Below are 20,069 nucleotides of genomic sequence, written 5' to 3' on the forward strand. Positions count from 1 at the left end.
CATATAGTCACCGGCGAGTCAACACAAGTGAAATCATCGTGGTGCATCAAAGTTCCCCACTCCTAGTATTTCTAGTTTGTGTGACAGCTGGTGTGAGATCTGCGGCTGTGTGTGTTTTTTGTTGGTTGGAAGAAAAGATTGCGAACAAGTGGGCTCACGACAGATAAGTGACAGAAGTGAGAGGGTAAAGCTAAGACGTGCGATGAACTTTGAATCACAATAAATAAAAAAAGGACACTTGAGAGGATAAATGGAAGCATCTTCACACCGTGTTGAAGCCGGGTGTGTGAGACTGTCACACAACCACCACCTGGCAGCTTTGCATTGTTTATGTTGTTTAAGACACAAGCCAAAGTCAATTAAAAACTGTGTGCGCCCATGCATGTCAGCCATGATCAGCAGCAGGATGCCAGCCACCCTGCAAAGGGTTGATGAAGGAGACTGATATGGATGAAATTCATACCGCAATAAAAAAAAAAGGGTACATAACACCTCAAGGTTTTAATTTATACAAATTTATACATCCATATAATTATGAAAATTACATAAATCTTGAACAACAAGGATATTAAACCATGAGCTTAAACAACATAAAGATGTAGAAATTATAGAACGCAAACGGAAATCAATTATAAAGTAGTTAAACTAAAAAACAATGCAATGAACTGCACTTCACTGACTTCACACATGTAATAAAAAATATGCTTTTATTAAAGTTTTAGTCAAAAATTAGGTAAAATGACACAATGAAGATTAAAGGCTGATATATATATATATATATATAGATAGATAGATAGATAGATAGATAGATAGATAGATAGATAGATAGATAGATAGATAGATAGATAGATAGATAGATAGATAGATAGATAGATAGATAGATAGATAGATAGATAGATAGATAGATAGATAGATAGATAGATAGATAGATAGATAGATAGATAGATAGATAGATAGATAGATAGATAGATAGATAGATAGATAGATAGATAGATAGATAATTTTTTAGTTTTGTTTTGTTTTTCAGCATTTATCACATTCTGCATTGGCCATTGAGCTTAGAGGTTAAAAAAAATCATTCTCTTTAAATAGAGATGTGCTTTTGTCTTACTCTTTTCATATCCTAACTGCATTTATTTCAAAATGCATAATTTTTGTTATGCTTTAGGCCTTAAGTTCAAACTATTCCTAAAATAGAGACTTTTGGAAATGCTGCCAACCCTGTTTGAGTGTTCAACTCCAGGGTTGTACTGTGATCTGGATGGGGAGAAACAGAGATTTGGAGACAATGATTCAGATGCCTTTGCGTTTTGATTGGTCAGAATTGTCACTATGTTTTGTAGCAGCATTGTCGCAGAGAAATCTCACGTAAAAGAAGGAACAAGTGGCATAGAGTTTGGTTAGGAGTCAAAAGCTGATCTAAACCACTAACCAACTAGACCAGCTATTCTTTGGTATTAAACCCTGGAATTCTGAATCTGTGTTTTTGAGACTGTCTTTGGTAAACTGTAATTTCAAGGTGGACACACTTAGTCATGGTAGCGATCACCTATTTAACCCATGATGTGTCTTCCAGCACATAAAATCACCACATGGTGACGCCATCAATGTCAAAAAACTTAAATTTCACAAGAAAGTTTTTAATAACCAAAAAAAACGATGGTTAAAATTACAAATGTAATAGAAGCTGGAATAAAACAGAATTATCTGGTTTCATATACAACAAAAAACAATGAAAGACTATGTTGTGTGTGAAAGTGTGTGTGTGTGTGTGTGTGTGTGTGTGTGTGTGTGTGTGTGTGTGTGTGTGTGTGTGTGTGTGTGTGTGTGCGCACTTTTAACAATATCAGGGCAGTGGCCCTGTGTGTCTCGGATCAGCAGACAACAGGTTTGATTGGATTAAGACACTCTACAGTGGATTAGTCATGTCTGGTGATGCTGGACACATGGAGAAAGAGAGAGAGCAGTGTTCCTGTTCTGTGTGTGTTTTTATACCTCATAACTGTACGTGTGTGTGAGTGTTAAATCTCATAACTATGACAAAGGGGCTTTTTAACACAACCAATGTACGTGAATGAAATCCCAGGATAAATGCTGATGATATACAGTAATGGAGATTGACAGCTCATTTAGTTTGTAAATGTACCAAACATCCACCACTAAGCTGAAAATGCATCCTAATTGCCATAATAAACAGCTATGAGTAATGTAGGCGCAGCGCTGTCCTAATGTTCTAATGCGTACAGCTACATTAATTGACGGACATATTCATTGGAACCGTCACCGAAATCATCAAGCATCATAAAAAACGCACGCACGCACACACACACACAAAATGTTCTTTTGAGTTCATCAAATGCAGGTTTGGTTGTCACGGGGTAAAATATGTTCATGCTGTTGGGTTTAATAACTCATAAAACATGATAATTGAGTCAGTTTGGAGTTCATGGCAGGTGGCTGTATTTTAGCTCGCAGAGAGAGAGACAGTGTTTACCGCAGACTGACACGACAATACCCAGCTACTTTGTCCAGCTGTTTTGCATGTGTATAACTTGTCACAGGAGTCAATTTTCAGTCATTTTTCTCTCTCAAGATGGTGCATCTACTCAAGTTTAATTGTGACATAAAACATTCTGATGTAAAATATTTATGAGGCATCATTTATTAACTGTAATTTTGGAAGAAAAAATAGGGTTTTACTAATTATACATACAGCTGCAAATGCAACAACCCTCTCCATGTGTACTTCACGTTGCATTTAAAGGAACAACATGTATGGTGTGTGTGCTGGCAGAGGTAGTGTGTGGCCGGTTCACGGTGGTGACTCCAACCTGCCCTTCCCTCCAGTCCTCTCCTCCCAGCTGCCACCATGGAGCAGCCTGCCTTTTAATTACCTGCACCACGATAAAGAGAGCGAGCGAAGCAAAGCGAGCCAGAGAGAGGCGAGGCAGGCGAGTGAAGCGTGACATTCCAGTGTGCCTCATAAACTGTCAGCTGATATTGTCTCTGAATGCAAACCAAAGACGGGAGAAGAGAGAGGAGGGAAGGTGTGATTTAGGGAAGGTGGAATTGGAGAGGAGGTGAGTCCGTATGTGTGTGCGGTAAATCAGAGCAAAGCGTGGCTCCCAGTGTGCAGCAGATTGCCTCAGCTCACACCACTGCCTCCGCAAATTAATACCATTGATTTTCCTTTGCCTGGTGTCCAGCGCGCACACACACACACCCCAGCTGGTCAGAAGGTAGGCAGAGGATAATGGATCTGTGGATCACACTGCTGGAGGAGTCTTTACCACCTCCTTTAAAACACACACACGCAGGCGCGCACACACACACACACACACACACACACACACAAAATGAATGATGGGATACAAATGAAAAGGAAGGAAAAAGAAAGTGTCAGTTGTGATACCTCCCTTAACACAGAGACTGGCAACGATACAGAAGCACGCACACACACACACACACACGACATTGAAAGTATTGGAGGCCTGCCAGCCGAATGAAGTCAGAAGCAGAGGGATTGTCAAAGTGTTTTGAATGCTGAGAAATCTCCAAACAGATAACAAAACACATATTAATACTGAGCCAGAAAGCTGAGAGGACTAGCAGGGAGCATCTGACACTGACTGACATACAAATCAGCAAGAGAGATCCAGTATGACATGAAGAGACAACGGGACTGAGGAGAGAGAGAGAGAGAGACAGAAAATACGACCGTTCCCATCCCTCTCCTTCACTCTCACTGAGCTTCCTGATGAATGCAGCTGATTGCAGTGACTAGAGGGTAGCAGGAAATTATCATTAATAATCCCCCAGCCAACGCTTAACCGTATGTCCTCCTCTACCGCATCACCGAGCTCATCCATCACCATGAGAGTGTGTGGGTGACCGACCACTTTTTGGCTTCTTCTTAAGATCTGACACAAATGAGCCAGGTGGTGGCAGAATGTTCAGTGAGGAGAGCTGAGTCGATCAAGTCGATTAGTCCTGATACCCGCTGGCCTACAACAGGAAATACCTGGGGTTATTTTTTATTTTTTTTTTGGTTTGTTCCACAAAGTGTCCAAACTTTAAATCTGACATCTGTTTGTATGTACTCTGAACTGTAATCTCTCTAAATGTGCCATGATATTTTCATTAAGGGGCATTTTTGAACATCTTGGTGTAACGTGCCCTTGAGGGAATTCATATTTTTACTAAAATATTGTATGTAAAGTCTAATAATTAAAAATATTCAAACGTAACTTTTGTACACCCCAACTTATTTCCTGTGCCAGGCCATTAAAATCATTTATAAATACTCTTAGATGCATATTAGTCATTACATATAATCCTGGTTTTAGTTATGTTTAGGACAGGGTATTTAACATAACCTGGTTATTCATCAACTTCATCCTGGATGCTGTGCAAGTGATGCCTCGACATCACCAACAGTGTTTGACTTAAGGCTCTCCAGACCATGCTTTCTGATCGAACTTTAATTTTTTTCCTTCATTATACAGCTTACAGAACACACTTAAGGCCGACATCAAAATTGGTAAAGTATTTTACATATTTTCTATAGCGGAACTGCACTAGCATGAAGAAAATGCTTGTTTTCTCCAGTATTTTTTTTTATAATATACTTGGAGAGAATCAGTGTAAATCTGCTGCAGTGTCGTCTGGACAGGATGTAGACAGACACTCATTAACCTCAGCATTAATAGAAGTTTTCAACTAGCAGCAGAACTTCAGAGGTTTGGTCCACAGATCCGAAATGACCACCTGTTTGCATTGTCCACCACTACCTCCTAATATATAACTCACTCATAAAGGCTTCGGTGTTTAATCTAGTACAGAGGGCTGATTACGAGAACTGTCACCGCAGGAGCAAACAACTGGATTTATATCAGACAGGATTCCTAATCAAAATGCCTGGCTTTGTCTGCCTCAGGTCATCAATTACATCACGATCAGTGACAACATTGTTTATCTATCAAGGTGTTAAACCTACTGACTCAGCTATATGACTCTGGTAAGAAAGACACACCTGCACACATACTGTGTTTAATATCTGCTAGATATTGTGATACATTCTGGTTTACCTCCCATTGCTAACATGAGATTCCTACATAACATTGTGAACAAATGATTGCAGAGGCAGCCAGCAGGTTATATCACATCAAGCATTAGCCTCTAGCAGAGTGTCCTTCTATACTGTGTTTATAGTGTTCTGTGCAATGCGAGCATCTGTAATTAATTACAATATATTTCTTAGCAAATACGAATAAATTAAAAAGTGACAATTATTAAATAACGGTAATAATTTAGTTACTACAGAAAAAGCAAGCCTGTACTATAGCGAATGTAGAAACTTAATTAACGCTAGACTATGATACCGTTAGTCTCTTTTTAATCAGCTGACAATTCATTTAATTATTTTGAAACCGTAACAGGAACATTTGTTATAGAAATAGAACATGTCACTGAAATAATGTCAAACTAGTTCTGCCAAGTCGGTATGGTTCTTATTGGAATCTGATATCACATGACATCATAAATTTGCCTTTGATGATGTTTCCTAGCAACAGAGATGACTTGGGCTACACCCATCTGCAGCCAAAGGCCACCTGAGGAACACAAAGACCCCAAAAATGGCCACAACTCATTCAAACAACTCGACACTGCACTTCCACTCATCTCGTGCAGTACACCCACCACATCTGAAATGGATCGGACACACAGTTTTCAAAAAAAAAGTGAAGAACAGATAGACACATAGAAATTCCTTCACTAATTAGTGCGATTATTAAAAGAATTAATCATAAATTTGATTCTTGACAATCAGAATCATTGTCAGTACAAGACATTAAAGTGACGCTTCGTACTGAAGCCTCTGCACAGAGAATGAACACTGTGGTCAGCCTGGATTCATCATATTTACAAGAGTATAAGAACAGTTTTTGACACCCCAAAAAGTGAGACTCTAACTGAGAAGTCACTGTACTTCAAGGAAGAATGAAACTAACTCTGTGTCTCATTACTTCCATTAGTAAACTTTTATCAAGTACGCTGTATACACAATATCCTTATTTCTGGAGTGCATGGATTTGGATGGGACATTGCCCCAAATCAAACATGGCAAGTTGTAAACTTTGACCTTGATAACCATCCATCAAAAAAACTCTAGGTTTTGTTTTTGTTTTATGATACAAAATTTTTACAAACTGCTAAGTTAACCCAATAAACATACCGATGGCTTCTATCTGACAAAAGCGTAATGGTCCTAAAATAATAATATATATACACTGTGTATAACACCATGAGTCGATGTGCTTAGCTTACATTTGTGTGATCTGGTGTTCACGTTCCAGACGAATCATCTGTGTGTCACTTTGACTTATAGAATAGTTTTATGGTGTGTACATAGTCAGAATGGTGAACATTAACAGTGGGAGGACTCCAGCATTTTGCACTCAACTTTTTGTCCATTATGACCACATTATTTTGTAGGGATGTTAATGATTCATTAAATAATTGCTGTTGATAACTGAACCGATTAAAAACATATTAATCGACTAGGCAGAAGACAACTGACATACATGTCATAAAGAGTATGTAGCATCCCAAAGAAGAACTTGGACTACAAGCAGTTCTGTACTGTACAGCAGAGGACATTGTGGAGTTTTAGCTAGTAACGGGCCACCATGACAAATATTTACGTGGCAGTTAATGGTTAAAAAGCGGGAGCTCACATACTGAGGAGTTCTAGTCTTCTAAGACAATATTCTTACACTCTAGAGGGATTCCTATCAGGCCAACCTAATCACATCAAATGCTGCATCTAATGTCAAAAGTGGCTACATCAGCATTTGGAATGGTGTTTGCAGTACCCGCTTTGTGTTAGTTAATCAGTTATTGACTGATCACGCTGCCAGCTACTGTGCATCCCTACTATTCAAGTTTTCATAGTACACTGCATGTTGCCTAAATAGTCAATGTGAACACACGAACGGCCAAGTGCAAACGTAGAAAAACTCGATTTGAGAAACTTGAACTTTAAATGATATCTGACGTGTACATGGTGAAATCTAATAATGGACAAACCTGCATTTTTCTGTGCAGGCTTGAAGGCACAAACTCTGTTTGAGTCAGCTTCTGTCTCCTGTGATGTCAGATGATAAAATGGCTGCTCGGCAGAGGCCACACATTTGTACGTAAACCACTGGTCCACCGTCACACAACTACTTGCCTGCCAGCATAGTGCGAGCCATTTTATGGAGGCGGAGTAAACACTCTCTCAGCAGAGTTTATCAGCCAGTCTCTCATCACTGTGCAAGGTCACCCATTCCCAGAGACAGTGTGCAAGTGTGTGTATGTATTTGTGTGTTTTAAAGCAGTCCTGGTCTCGGAAACCTTGGAAACGAAGTGGAACAGAGCATTGGAACTGTAACAATAAGGCAGCCTGTTGAGCAAGGAAAGCTACAGTTGCAGCAGTTGGTCTGTCTGAGTACACACATACAATCAAATACACAAATACACAGATGCACAACTGCACACATGCACACACCTGCCATCTCTAATGATGATTTATGCCCGGCCTGGAAGGCAGGCATGCATAACTGTGGCAGTCACAAACACACACAGATCCACTCACACATGCACTCACAGCTAAATACACAGGGACACTGTAGCTCTCCCCGCCTCTCTCACACATATACGCCTGCTGCAGAAGAAGAAATGACAAGATGGATATGTTGTAACAGCAGCGTGCACGAGGGAAAGCGCAATGGAAAAAAACGCATATTAAAAGATGGAATGAATGAGAGCTAAAAGAAAAAAATGAAACAGCATCGAAGCACGAGAGGGAGAGTGAGAGAGAAAGAGAGAGATATCTCCCTGTTGACTTCCACAGTCTAAGCTCATTTACCATGTAGTATCTGTGATAGTGCTCTAGCTGTCCAATCTCTTTCTAGATATTTCCTTGGAGAAAAACTGCTCATTTTGCTCTCCTCTTAGTGCAGAGTATACCAAGTTCCTGGTCTTATTGAAAACACATTTCTCACCACTGATTCTCTCTGCAATGTGCATTTTGTTGTTATGTTTGTCTGTAAAACAGAAAATATGTGTGTGCTCAGAAATGCTGCTTTGCAAATGATAAAGACTGGGGAGAGAACATTAAGGCGTTAGTGCATCCAAAATAGTCATACACACTCATTTACTACATACACGATCAAACTGCTGATGAGATCTGGCCTCAGTCAGGATAATTTCAGCAGGTTTCATTCATGCTGGATGTTTGGTGCTGTCAGGGAAGTGGGATAGCGCCAAAACTTTCCTGTTTTATCACCACTACATCTGCTGAGGTTAGGAAATAAGTGTCTTGATCACATTTAACATTTAGGTCATGCAAAATAAAATCCACAAGGTCATAACATGGCAACACAATTCTCAAACTGTAATTACTTTTCTCTTTAAAACAACAACAACAACAAAAAGTTGCCATATGTGTTTATCATTGGAGGGATTTTTGTCGGATCTACAAAGCATCATCTGCTCTTTACCATAAGAACCAGTGTTTGCAAATCCTTTTCCAATTTTAATTGTATGCATTTGATATTTTTTAATCCTGAAATATTCCTGCTTTAGGATGCTTCTGGAGCCAACATTCCCTCAGTATTTATTGCATTCTTTACTCAGTCTTACTCAGCTGACATCAAGTGAAAATAAATTTAGGGTAACTGAATGGGTTATTTTCCAGAGCTGTGAATATTGGTGTTTGTATATGGAGCTGATGCTACAGATTGTACAAGTTTATTGTAAGAGGTAAAGTGAATGGTGGAAACAAACTATACTTACCATCTTGCAGGTTTATGTATGCCTCTGCCAACTAAAGTTCAGTTGGTTAAACACTGATGTCTTTAATCTGTGACAACATTTTAAGAATCTGGCCTTGATAGTTGCTTTTAGAGTTCTATTTACTAGCTATATTATCTGAATTGGTGTCACAGTGAAGTTGATCTCTGACTCTTTGAATACAGAATGTCATCACTTCAGGGTTTATCCTATTAGATGCGTGAAACTGTCTCCTAATTAGGATGTAAATTCATGAGTTATGCCAAAAAATGTGTTTGACCTTTGTTACTAAGGAGCAGGGCCACACCTGTATTAACCTTGCACATCTGCTTGTACCTGGTTAATGTGTCAGACACTGCCCGCCTCCTTCTCTCAACCTCATCCTGCCACTCCCACCTGTCATCCACTCCTCCTCCCACCTTGTCTCCACATCCCTCTCAACATCCAGTCATCCCCTCGTTTTTTAAATACATTATAGATTTCTTTTTTGTCATTTCCATACCCTATTAAGGCACAGTTAAGGACTGGCAGTAAAGGTATGGGAGGAGTAAGGGAAAATGACATGCAGAATAACATCAGAATTGATCCTTGGCCACTTCTTCAAGCCCCGAATTCATGGGTCGCCTGCTCAACCAGATGAGATATCTACCTGCCTTAAACATCTCCTCTTCCTTGCTCCAGGCACGACTGTTGCCCACTACAGATTGGAGAAAAAAATAAAATAAAACAATCATCTCCTGAGACGGAATTTCCACCCTGAATCTCTAGTGGCCAAATGGAAACGTAACGGCATCAGCCAACCAGATGAATTCCAGATCCATCCTCACCCTTACATCCTAAATTCATCAACATCATCCAACACCACCTTTACTGATTAAATCTGTAAATTACAGAACTGTCCAGCCATGATAGTCATCGGCATGGAGGCATAACTAGAACAAAGGAGAGGACCTGCACACGCAGACAGCTGTTTTAAACCTCAAGTTGGGTGGAGCTATAGATGTATAAACACTATAAATGGACAGTCAGACTGAACTTAATTTTCTTTAATTTATATGAAGAATCAGGCAATACATATTTGTTTTAGAGTGCAAATTGACTCACTTTTTTCATATCATGCATAGGTCAATCTGACACCCGAAACTGAGAAGTTGAGCCATCTTAATTGTGCAAGAAAAACTAGCAAAATGGTGTTGAAGCTGTCAGTCAGTCTCTGGACTTCTGATCAAGCTACATAAGTAAAAAGACCTGTGTAGACTGCAGATGTTCTGGGTTCTTAAATAACAGAAAAAACAAGGAATAGAGGAGGAGGTCCGCAAACAAAAACCTAACTTAAATTTTTACACTAAACTAACCAGAAAACAAATAATTTATAGGCTGGGTTTGCTCACGGTAAATCAAAACTGCAAAAGGAGGAGTGACTGTCTCCTCATCACAATGCTAGAAATGTGTTAATATTATATATAGTTTATAATAACACTAATAGGACAGTATCTAGTGACTCTATGTGCACCAGAGTATAATGACTCTGAATTTCTGATGAATTTCCCTGGAGAAGCCCAACTACAAAGCTGATGAATCACTTTCTTCTCAGGCCACCTGTTAGTTTGCGCGTCTAATTTCATACAGTTTAAAGTCGAGACTGCATGTCGACTCAGAAGTGGCATTCATCCTGTTAAGGGCTTAGCATGACATTAGTAAAAGCCACATACCCAGGTGCATGAAAACAAACCACCAGTGCAGCTCATATCACACTGAGATGATACCGACACCATTTACATTGAAAAATTGTTCTAAATTAGTCTTTCTTGCTTGAAAAGACAGGAGGCCTTTCTAATTAACGTCAATTGGAGGTTCGGATCCAACAGGCTCAATTACATAATATTCAAGCATATGCAGGGAACATGATGAATTATCATCCTCTCATCGTGATGCATAAAGATACAGATGGTGAACTCTGAATGTGTTCTTTCTTTCAAAGAGTACCATGTCAGTGGGGAAATTAGAGAAACTCACTGAAACTGCACCATCTGTATCTTTACACTTGGTGTCAAGTGGGTTATTTAATTGAGGCAATTAAGCCTGTTTAAAACTGGGTGAATACATTCATAAATTAGGTTTTGTCACCATTTAAATTTCACACCTTTGCACTGCCATGGTGAGTATAGATACAGTATAGCTCGCAGCTAATCACATCTCACAAAAAAAGTGCATGTGTTACCCATATTCATAGCAGGCGTCGTCTTGAGTTGGATAAACTTCATCCAAAACAACTTTTATTATATATGGTCTCACATTAAAAAAAAAAAAGAAAAACTCTTCATTTTAGTCAATTTTCAGCTCTCTGAAGTATTTAAATATGCAATGGGCATCATCAAAAATGGTGATTTCATAATACTGCAGATTCAAATGTTGCCTTCTTACAAAGCTTGGCCTGGGTTGGAACCACTGTTGATTCTGGTCTGTGTAGGAAACTGAAACAATACAGTATCTGTGTTCAGATTTCATATTACAAACTAATTCTAAGGAGGTTTTGAGACTAGAGTGGCTTTACATCAGAAAGATTCCAACTACAGTATGCCTGTTATAAAATATTCGTGCCAATCTACTGCAAAAACATGCACAAAACATGAAACAAAGGATCTGCTCAAAGCTATGGAAAAAAAACTAATTGTAGCGAAGAAGCTCCAGGAACACTTGAGCAAAAAAAGCAAACGATACTCTGATGTTCTTTGTGAAGTTTAATTGGCTTTCAGATGTTGTAAGGCGACATTTGATGATGCAAGAATTTAATGACTTCTAGAGGTTAAAAAGAGCATGCACTGTACAAAGTCCAATGTATGTAATGTTTGGCTATAGAAGTAAAATTTGTCAGTCTTAACTCCTGCCAACAGAACTTTTTGTGTCTTTTTGGAGTAACCGAGCATCTCCACTGACAAAGATTTCCCAAAGAATCAAACATATGGTGAATGTTTCAGGTTTTTTGCCTTCTGGTGCCACAACATACTGCGAGGGATTACTCTTTTTTGTCGCCATAACTAGATGTCAACCTCTCCTCTTAGCCCTACTCTGCTCACTCCCCATCCTTCCTATTCATTTCCATCTGTTCTCCTCTCCATTCATTATCTCTCCTCTGCTATCCTCCTGTCTCCTCTCTTGGTCTCCTCTCTGCAGAGCAGTAGTGTCCTTGCAACCCCCTCAATCATCCCCACACAGGGAGACTTGGACGCACTCCAAGCCCAGTCCCTTGAGTCCTGGCTGGGTGACTTCCAACCCCGCTCCCCAGGCTTTACTCCAGGCCTGTGGGCCTGAGAGCTGGCAGCTCGGGGAGGCTATTGTCGGAGAGAGATTAACCACACATGGCAGCTATTGTAGAAAATGCACACATGCACACACATCTTGACACATACAGAGCCACATACTCCCTCAACATAACAGCTTTTGTTTAACATCAGTGAAGACGTGAACTGGTATCAGGCACACTATAACACTATAGTCCTGTAAATTCTCCTACTAATATTGTACAAGGTGAGCAAATGTCATGTGTGTGTACACGAGCCGTATGTACACACTAGTACTTGCATGTGCTGTGTGCCCAGTAATTAATCCTGCTGAGGATATTGATTTTCTATTCACGGGTATTCACCAGTGGATACATATCTTTATCAGGCTCCCAAAGACACACACACACACACACACGAAATGCACATTTATCCAGGTGTAATCCGAACCATGGTCGATCTGCTGTATAGGGAGTGCAGATTACTGTTCACGTCCAGTCTATGCGATTGTGTGCAGCTTGATCTGCCTCTTACCCGTACAGGCATGCGCACTCCATAATACATCTGTAAGCAGCACAAAACAGCTTGGGCTCAGTACGACATGTATGTTTTGATGCAAATATGCAAAAACTGATCCATAGAAACTGTGACTCGAGTGCAAATACAACATGCACACACACATTCACAATTCTAATCCCCCCCAAATAAACCCATCAGCCTGGGGACAGGGATATGATGATGGCAGAAGAGATAAGGAAAAAGACAGCAGAGGAAAGGATGCAAACTGCTGTGTCCCACATACATACATACACCAAACACTACCCCCCCGCCTCACTTGTTCGCCACTCTTCTCCTCCCTCTTCTCCGATTATCACCCCCCCTCCATCCCCTCCCCTCTACAATCTCTTCACCCCTCTGCCTCCCAACACCCCCACAACAGAATCCCAGCAGTAGCTCACAGGAGAGGTGGCACACTTTGAGGATAAATTTAGAAATGAGGTGCAATCCCAAGGCCAGCACAAAGAGGAAAGTGGAGACAACACACACGTATGTCTGATCACATGCACACACAAACGTGTCATCATACTCCTGGCACACGAGGCGGTGCACAAAGTGGAACAAAACAAACATTAAATTTAAGGGTTTAGCATGCTTTCACAGCACCGAGGCCTGGCGACGAGGAAGGACCACAGCAGAAAGAAAAGAAGAGCAGAGCCGTGTCTGGCCTCGTCATACTCCTCTTGTTCGATGGGTGGGAGTCGTGTGATGTGGTGTGAATCTTAACGCCGTTGCTGACTGGACCCCCTGAAGAGAGAAGGAGAGTGTGTCGAGCTGAGCAAGTGACTCGGGCTGACGGGGAGATGGGTAGAAAAAGAGGAGGGAAGGAGGAGGGAAAGTGACTTTGAGGCAGCGAGAGGACACTTGGCTCCTTGAGTTCTCGGGATGAAAACTCATCTCATGCAGATGCTTACTTCTAACACACACACACACACACACACACACACACACAAACACACACACACACACGCTCACACAAACCCAGCCTCAGTGTGCAACAGCTTCTCTGCTTCACTGCTCAACCCTGAACAACCTTTTCCCTCCCTTATAACACCCATGCTGCCCTCCATCTCTCGCCCCCCCGCTTCTCTTATCCAATCTTATTATTACTATCTCACCTCTCTTTTCAACCATCGCCCCTTCCCACTACTCAGCTCCCCTCCAATCCCATGGAATAGGTTCAACTATCCAGCCATTCATCACAAGTGCATACATTTTACTAAGGGTGGCCAGCAGAAAATAAAAGGCCTCGGTTTAGTTACATTCTCTGTCCGGGCTTTTGAGTTGTTTAAAGGCATCTGGACAGAGCGATGACAGCAATATAATGACTGTGTATATTTTTGCTGAGAAGTAATTAGTAACCACACACTGTATTCACTCTCAAAATAAAACCCTTGAAATTTTTCTGTCACTTTCGGCTATAGAAAGAACACCGTGTATGAATGTAACACTATGTGTCACAATAAGTGACAGCACCATTTGGCTGGCTGCATGAATGTAGACATCATTCTGCCACTGTCTCTCCCTCTGCATTCTTTGTACTTGTGTTCTTGTGGATTGACAGTACAAGCACTGCTCCAATTCAAAGTCCACTTCTAGTCAAACACAGATCAGATAAGCAGAAGTGTTCTTGCACCACCTGTTATACTGAGGATATTTGTGAGGACCCTGCCTGACCAAGTATCGCAAAACCAGATTTTGGGCCAAGCAGATGCACTAGCAAGGTTTTTTCAAAGGGCTGCGATTAGTTTAGTTTACAAGAGTTTTATACAGATTTGGAAGAGCAAGTACCTATTTAAATTGTTAATATAAGATAATTCTTTTATGCAATTCCTGCTTTGATTTTGGGAGACCTGCTTGGTAGGTGAGACTGGCCAGTGCTAGCAGCTAGTAAACCGATTCCTGAGATGACTGACTGGTCATTTACTGGTAGATTACCACTGGCACTGATGTCCATATTGTTTTGACATTCAACTATTACAAGATCTTGGTTCAGTTTTGAGATTTAAAGCTGAGGTATGTAAGCTTTACATGTGAATGAGCATCTGTTACATTTGAGTTTACACAAAATGTAACTCTCGCTATATTTCAGGCGTATACTGGAATTAAATCTGTTGTCTGAGATGCCATTCTTGTGCTAACACACCAGTATCGATGCTTTTTTTTTTTTTTTGGTTTGCCAGAACTGAAGAGGAAAGCAAGCGTAGAGATGCAGACTGAATAGGCTATGTACCTAGAAGGATGTCGGTGTCTCTGTGGAAAAACCTAGAAAGACTCCATGACAAGTTGCTGCTGCTCCAGATAGAAAAACTCAATGTTCAGAGGAAGAAATAGAATCTAAAAACATGCATATGTCATAAGGAGAAAAAAGTTCTGCTGCAGGACACGTTTAATAGTTTGTCCAGGTAAGGTTAGCTCTAGTGAGTTGGCTGCCTCTTTGGACTTTGGGTCCTTATTATGCACCAAATCTATACAGCAAAATTAAATATATCATTCAGAAACTAAAATGGGGAGAGGCAGTGTGGCCGATGTAGTTTTTGAATATACTTTACATATTAATAACAGATGTACCGTTTGACTGTGATTTGCCTTTTTCACATTTTTCCCCCCACAAAAATGTCTGTTTGTGGACCTTGAAGATTGTTTTGTCACAGTACAGTGTGGTACAGTTGTATCCTGTTTGAAGCTGCTGGAGTCAGCAAGTTTGCTGCTTTTGCAATTGCAAATATTCCTCCTGTCCTCTGCTTCTCCTGTACTCAAACTCCCCAAGTGCAGGATTCCAAACTTTGCACTCTCTGCGTTGGGAAAGATCTTGTTTGCCTATACTGGAATCTTATTTAAACACAACAGTGTCATTTTCATCATGCACTCAGGACACAAACCATTAAACAATGAAGCAAATTAGCGTGTTGTCTGTGCACTGGCTGGAATGTGGGTGGTTATTAGGCAGCATTAGGACTGTGTGTGCGTGCCGGCATGTGTCTTTGTGCTTTCATCTGTCATACAGGAACTCTGACAAACAATTAATGTAATACAGTTTGGATTCAGAGTCTGCCTTGTCATGGTAATGTGTTTGAAAGCTGGAAGTCAAAAGCAATTAGAGAGATAGCCTGAGCCCCATAGCTTCAAACACAAACCACTACGCACAGCGAATAGAACTCTACTCAGTGGCAAAAAATAACCCCAAAACATATTTATCTGTGGAATTTAGTCACAGTGCAGCAAGCGTAATTTGATGCCACAGTATGTTCACATTCTACAAAGCAAAAAGAGATGGCTGATTGTACAATATAAAAACACAGACATCTATCAAACTGAATTTTTACAGCACACTCCTGCTTTTGGTTTGTGACAAAGCAAATCAAAGAGGAAAAATGGGCAAAATCAAAGAAACAAACAATGCTGACAGAATTTAAGTTAAAAGCAAGAGAGCACGACTGAGGAAAATGTGTAAAAAATAATAATTTAAAGCAACATTTGAATCTGACTGAGTGAGACAAATTGTACCAACGGTGAAAAAAAGCAAGAAAAAAAAAACAGGGAAGAAGGGAAGAGGGATTACTTACACTTGGCTTTTGACAAACTGGCTGCAGGAATAAACACTATTGGGAGTGGTGGAGATCAATAGTCTCACTGCTACAAACACGCACACGTGCACTCAAAAAGCCTGCCGCGGATCAATACACCTGGTGCAACAGCATTCCAGTAAACAACATTAATGAACACAAATCTGTATCCAGCAAATATCTCACAAAACAAATGTACACTAAGATCTTGCGCGTGCTGCAACAAACAATCCCGTACAATGAGGGATGGAGTAAAAAAGGGTCACCCTGAATGATCAACACACATGTACCAGGGACATGAATAATTGCATGCATGCATATGGACACTTACAGGCTGAGGCTAAATAAATCACAGACAATCAGAGTATAAATGTGAGCCAGTTGTGCACGCCACACTAAACACACTCGCCGACCAACCGCGCAAGGACACACATGCATGTCGACGCGCACACAGATTGGTGGAGGCCCAGCAGAGAGGGAGAAATATTGGAGCGTCACGCAGGGATGGGAGGGGTACGGTCGGGGAGATCTGCTGAGTGGGAGGGTGAGTAAAGCTTAAATCCATTTACACAGCATCCAGGAAAACACATTTTATAGCGCAGATGGTGAAGGACAACCTGACCGACTCTATCTGCGCGTCGCACCCTGTCGAAACGCTGCACATTAAAAAGGAGAGCATCTCGCTTTATATTGCACGAGATAACACATCTGCGAATGTAATCATCAACACAACGGTTAAAATAAAAAGAGAAAGCAGTCGGTTTTGAATGTGGTAAAGGGAAAAATGGGACTTTAAGATATCCATTGAGTAGGAGAGACATATGAGTAAAAGCAGCAGAGAAATCAGATTAATCTCTTGAGCTTTACAGTCAATTAAAATTCAATTTCACCACACATAAGCCTATTTTCGATTTGGACTTCTCACCCACACACCTTTAATCATCTAAACGCACACACAGTTCTATTTGGGTGAAATTTTAGTGCATGTTTATCAAGCGTACGTAGGTGTTTGCCTGTATCTGCCCGTTATGTGCCCTGTGACCTGACAGTACCTGGGGCGCAGTTGATTTTTCCTAAAAACGAAGTCGTCTTTAGCTTCTCTGATTCCATTAAGAGTGGGATGTGAATATTAATAGGCGTTTTAGCTGGCAAGCTGACAAGGGGAGACTAATGTATTCTGCTAATGATACAGAGTTTGCTGCTTTCACAGAGTGACTGCGGAACATCAGAGAAAATTAAATGTTTGTTGGCTGCCGTTCAAATTAACTCACCTCAACGTATACACACACAGATACACTTTATCTCTCACACACACAAGCACATCAGTGAACACAGATGTGCACCGGTTTGGGTGAACATGCAGTGTCGAGACTGACAAACAAGATCTGGTAACAGATGTGATGACGTGTTTCTCACCTTACCAGCCTGAGCAGTATGTGGAAGAGACAAGGTAACACACTCGCATCTGTAACATTTATGCCTGAGCAGAACTCTTGTGAGGGCAGTTTATAGATGAGAAGGAACCTTCCCTTTACACAACATCTTGGTCATAAAATAATGATTGTTGTGCTGCTCTAAGGCTCTTTTTCTTGATGAGTTTCAGCTCAAATGTTTCTTAAAATCTAGGCTGCCTTTGTAAGACCTCCTCTGGTAAAAATCTACTTTTTTAAAATCTTCTTAACATCCACGTCTTGCTTTTTATATGCTGGAAGACACACAATGAACAAATAAGAAGTAAACGCCACGGTTGAGAATTTCTACCTTGAAACTGCAGTGTTCCCATCACAAAAACATGGATTCAGTCGTTTGGAGTTCCATACAAAACAAGCCTAAGAAACTAGCCCTGATTGCTAGACTATAACAGCTTGCCGTTGTAGAGTGGTATTACAGTGTTAAAGTCATAGGTGAGCTGATGTGCTTGAGCTGCATTTGAGCAGAGGAAGGGTGAGAAGGTGGTCACTTAATAGATTGTCACATTTTAGGGGAAGCAATTTCAGACAACTAAGCCATTTTAATGCAGAAAGGGACGATTTTCACTGAAAAACACTTCTAAATATGTAAGTCTGATACACAGAGATTAGTTTTTAGACATTTAATCAATGACTAAAGAGGAAATCTTAACTGAAGAGAGGAAAGAATGGGTTAAGGTTAGACGCAGAGGGCTAGAGAGAGGTAAAGCAAAAATGTGAGGTTTTTCCAACAGCTGCATTGTCAGTCACACACGGCATATCTATTGTATCTGCAACTGGTCCAATTCTGAATGACAACATAGGTGTTATGACAAAGAGCTACTGGCCAAGAACTGAGCAAACACAAAAAATAATTCCACTGATACCAACAGAAAACTACATTTTCTGTGGCACAACCATGGTCCAGTGTAACAAAAACCAGTGTCCCTAATGTTTCTGTGGCATAAGACAGCATCCTGTGACAGTGCACTGTAGCCATGTCCCAATTCAGAGGCTGCATCCTTCAAAGGCTGCATCTGAAGGCTGAATACGTCACAGCAGTGTGACGAAGGATGTCCCATTTCATTAAGACATGAAGACTCCTTCAAATGCGGCCGACAAATGTGTCCTTCTTTGCCTCGCTATGAAGGATGTATGAGGTGAATCCTTCGCTGCCCAACATATTCCAAGATTCATTGTGCATCGGTGACAGTTTAATCAACAGCTGGAGTTTTAACTGCTCACAACTGACTGAAAAGATGGATTCATCAGCGGCGGACGACTACACTTTTAAATGTGAGTATATTAGCGAACGATAGAAATGTTAAAAACCCAACAGACTTAGGTGAAGTTACTGATGTGAGCTGCTGCAATTTAAAGCGCTTACTTTCCAGTTGTACAGCTTCAGTGTTTGAGTTATATTTTACCGAGATTATAGCAATTTTATAATATTTTAGGTTCGTGTTATTATTAACAAATTTAATCAAGCTGTGAACGCTTCTCGTTTTCAGACAGTTTAGTCCAGTACAACTGCTGAGACTAATTCAGAGTTTAATGTTCAACATGAACTTTAAGAGTTTACTTTACTGCTAACTTTGCTATATTTTTTAAATTTCCATTTTTTTTATTTATGCAGAAAAACTTCCTTTTTGTTACTGTTGTAGGGAACAAAGAGCAGACAGTTCAAAATTAATAGTTCACTGGGGCAAAAAATTCTAGACTTAAAGTGTGTGAAGATGCAGCAACATTACATATGTGACAAAAGTCACTCAAAAATAAGTGTTGCCCCTAGTCCCAATCATCATCATGCATTAGACAGGTTTCCCACGCCCAAATCACCATTACACCAATAATACAGATATATTAAATTGAAATTAACTTCGCTAATTTTAAGTGAACTGCGCTAAATTCAGTTAAACGAAAGTGTCGACTTGAATTGAGCGAGGCTGAATTGAAAGTCTTCCCAGGGATGCAGTGTCAACAACAGTTTATCCTCTGCACAAACAACTGACAGAAAAACTTGTTATTACAGAGCAATACAAAAGGATTGGGTGTCTCTTTCTATCCCCTATTTCTCACTCTGTCTTCACTTCCTTTTATTCTTCCCTCTCTTCTCTCTCTCTCTCTCACACTACTCGGCTCCTTGAATTAAATGTGACGCTATTAATCAAAACTCCAGCGGAATCATCGTCTGCCCTGCACACTTTGATTGGGACGGACAAAAATGAAGGCAGAGAGGATGGAGAAGAGAGGAAAAAAATGCTGCTGGCTGCAGATTACTTACAAACAAAATACCACTTAAGTTTTCTTGTCCAGCGTCATCCAGCGATGAGATGTGATAGACTCAAAGCAAAGGATCATAGCTCTAGCAGTTTCAC

General features: G+C 40.4%; 1 protein-coding gene across 2 annotated transcripts in view; it reads right to left on the bottom strand.

Annotated features, from left to right (window-relative positions):
- dab1a (DAB adaptor protein 1a) overlaps nt 1–20,069 on the bottom strand; it is a 229,809-nt gene that overhangs the window by 176,476 nt on the left and 33,264 nt on the right. The window contains exon 1 of one of the 2 annotated variants that reach the window (XM_055015355.1): nt 13,284–13,405. The exons of the other annotated variant lie outside the window; for it this stretch is intronic. The gene's annotated coding sequence lies outside the window, so the exon portion shown is untranslated. Of the gene's footprint in view, nt 1–13,283; nt 13,406–20,069 lie in introns of those variants that run through there. 2 annotated transcript variants of the gene reach the window in all.

Source organism: Amphiprion ocellaris, chromosome 2 (genome assembly GCF_022539595.1).
Source record: "Amphiprion ocellaris isolate individual 3 ecotype Okinawa chromosome 2, ASM2253959v1, whole genome shotgun sequence".
NCBI classification, from domain to species: domain Eukaryota; kingdom Metazoa; phylum Chordata; class Actinopteri; family Pomacentridae; genus Amphiprion; species Amphiprion ocellaris.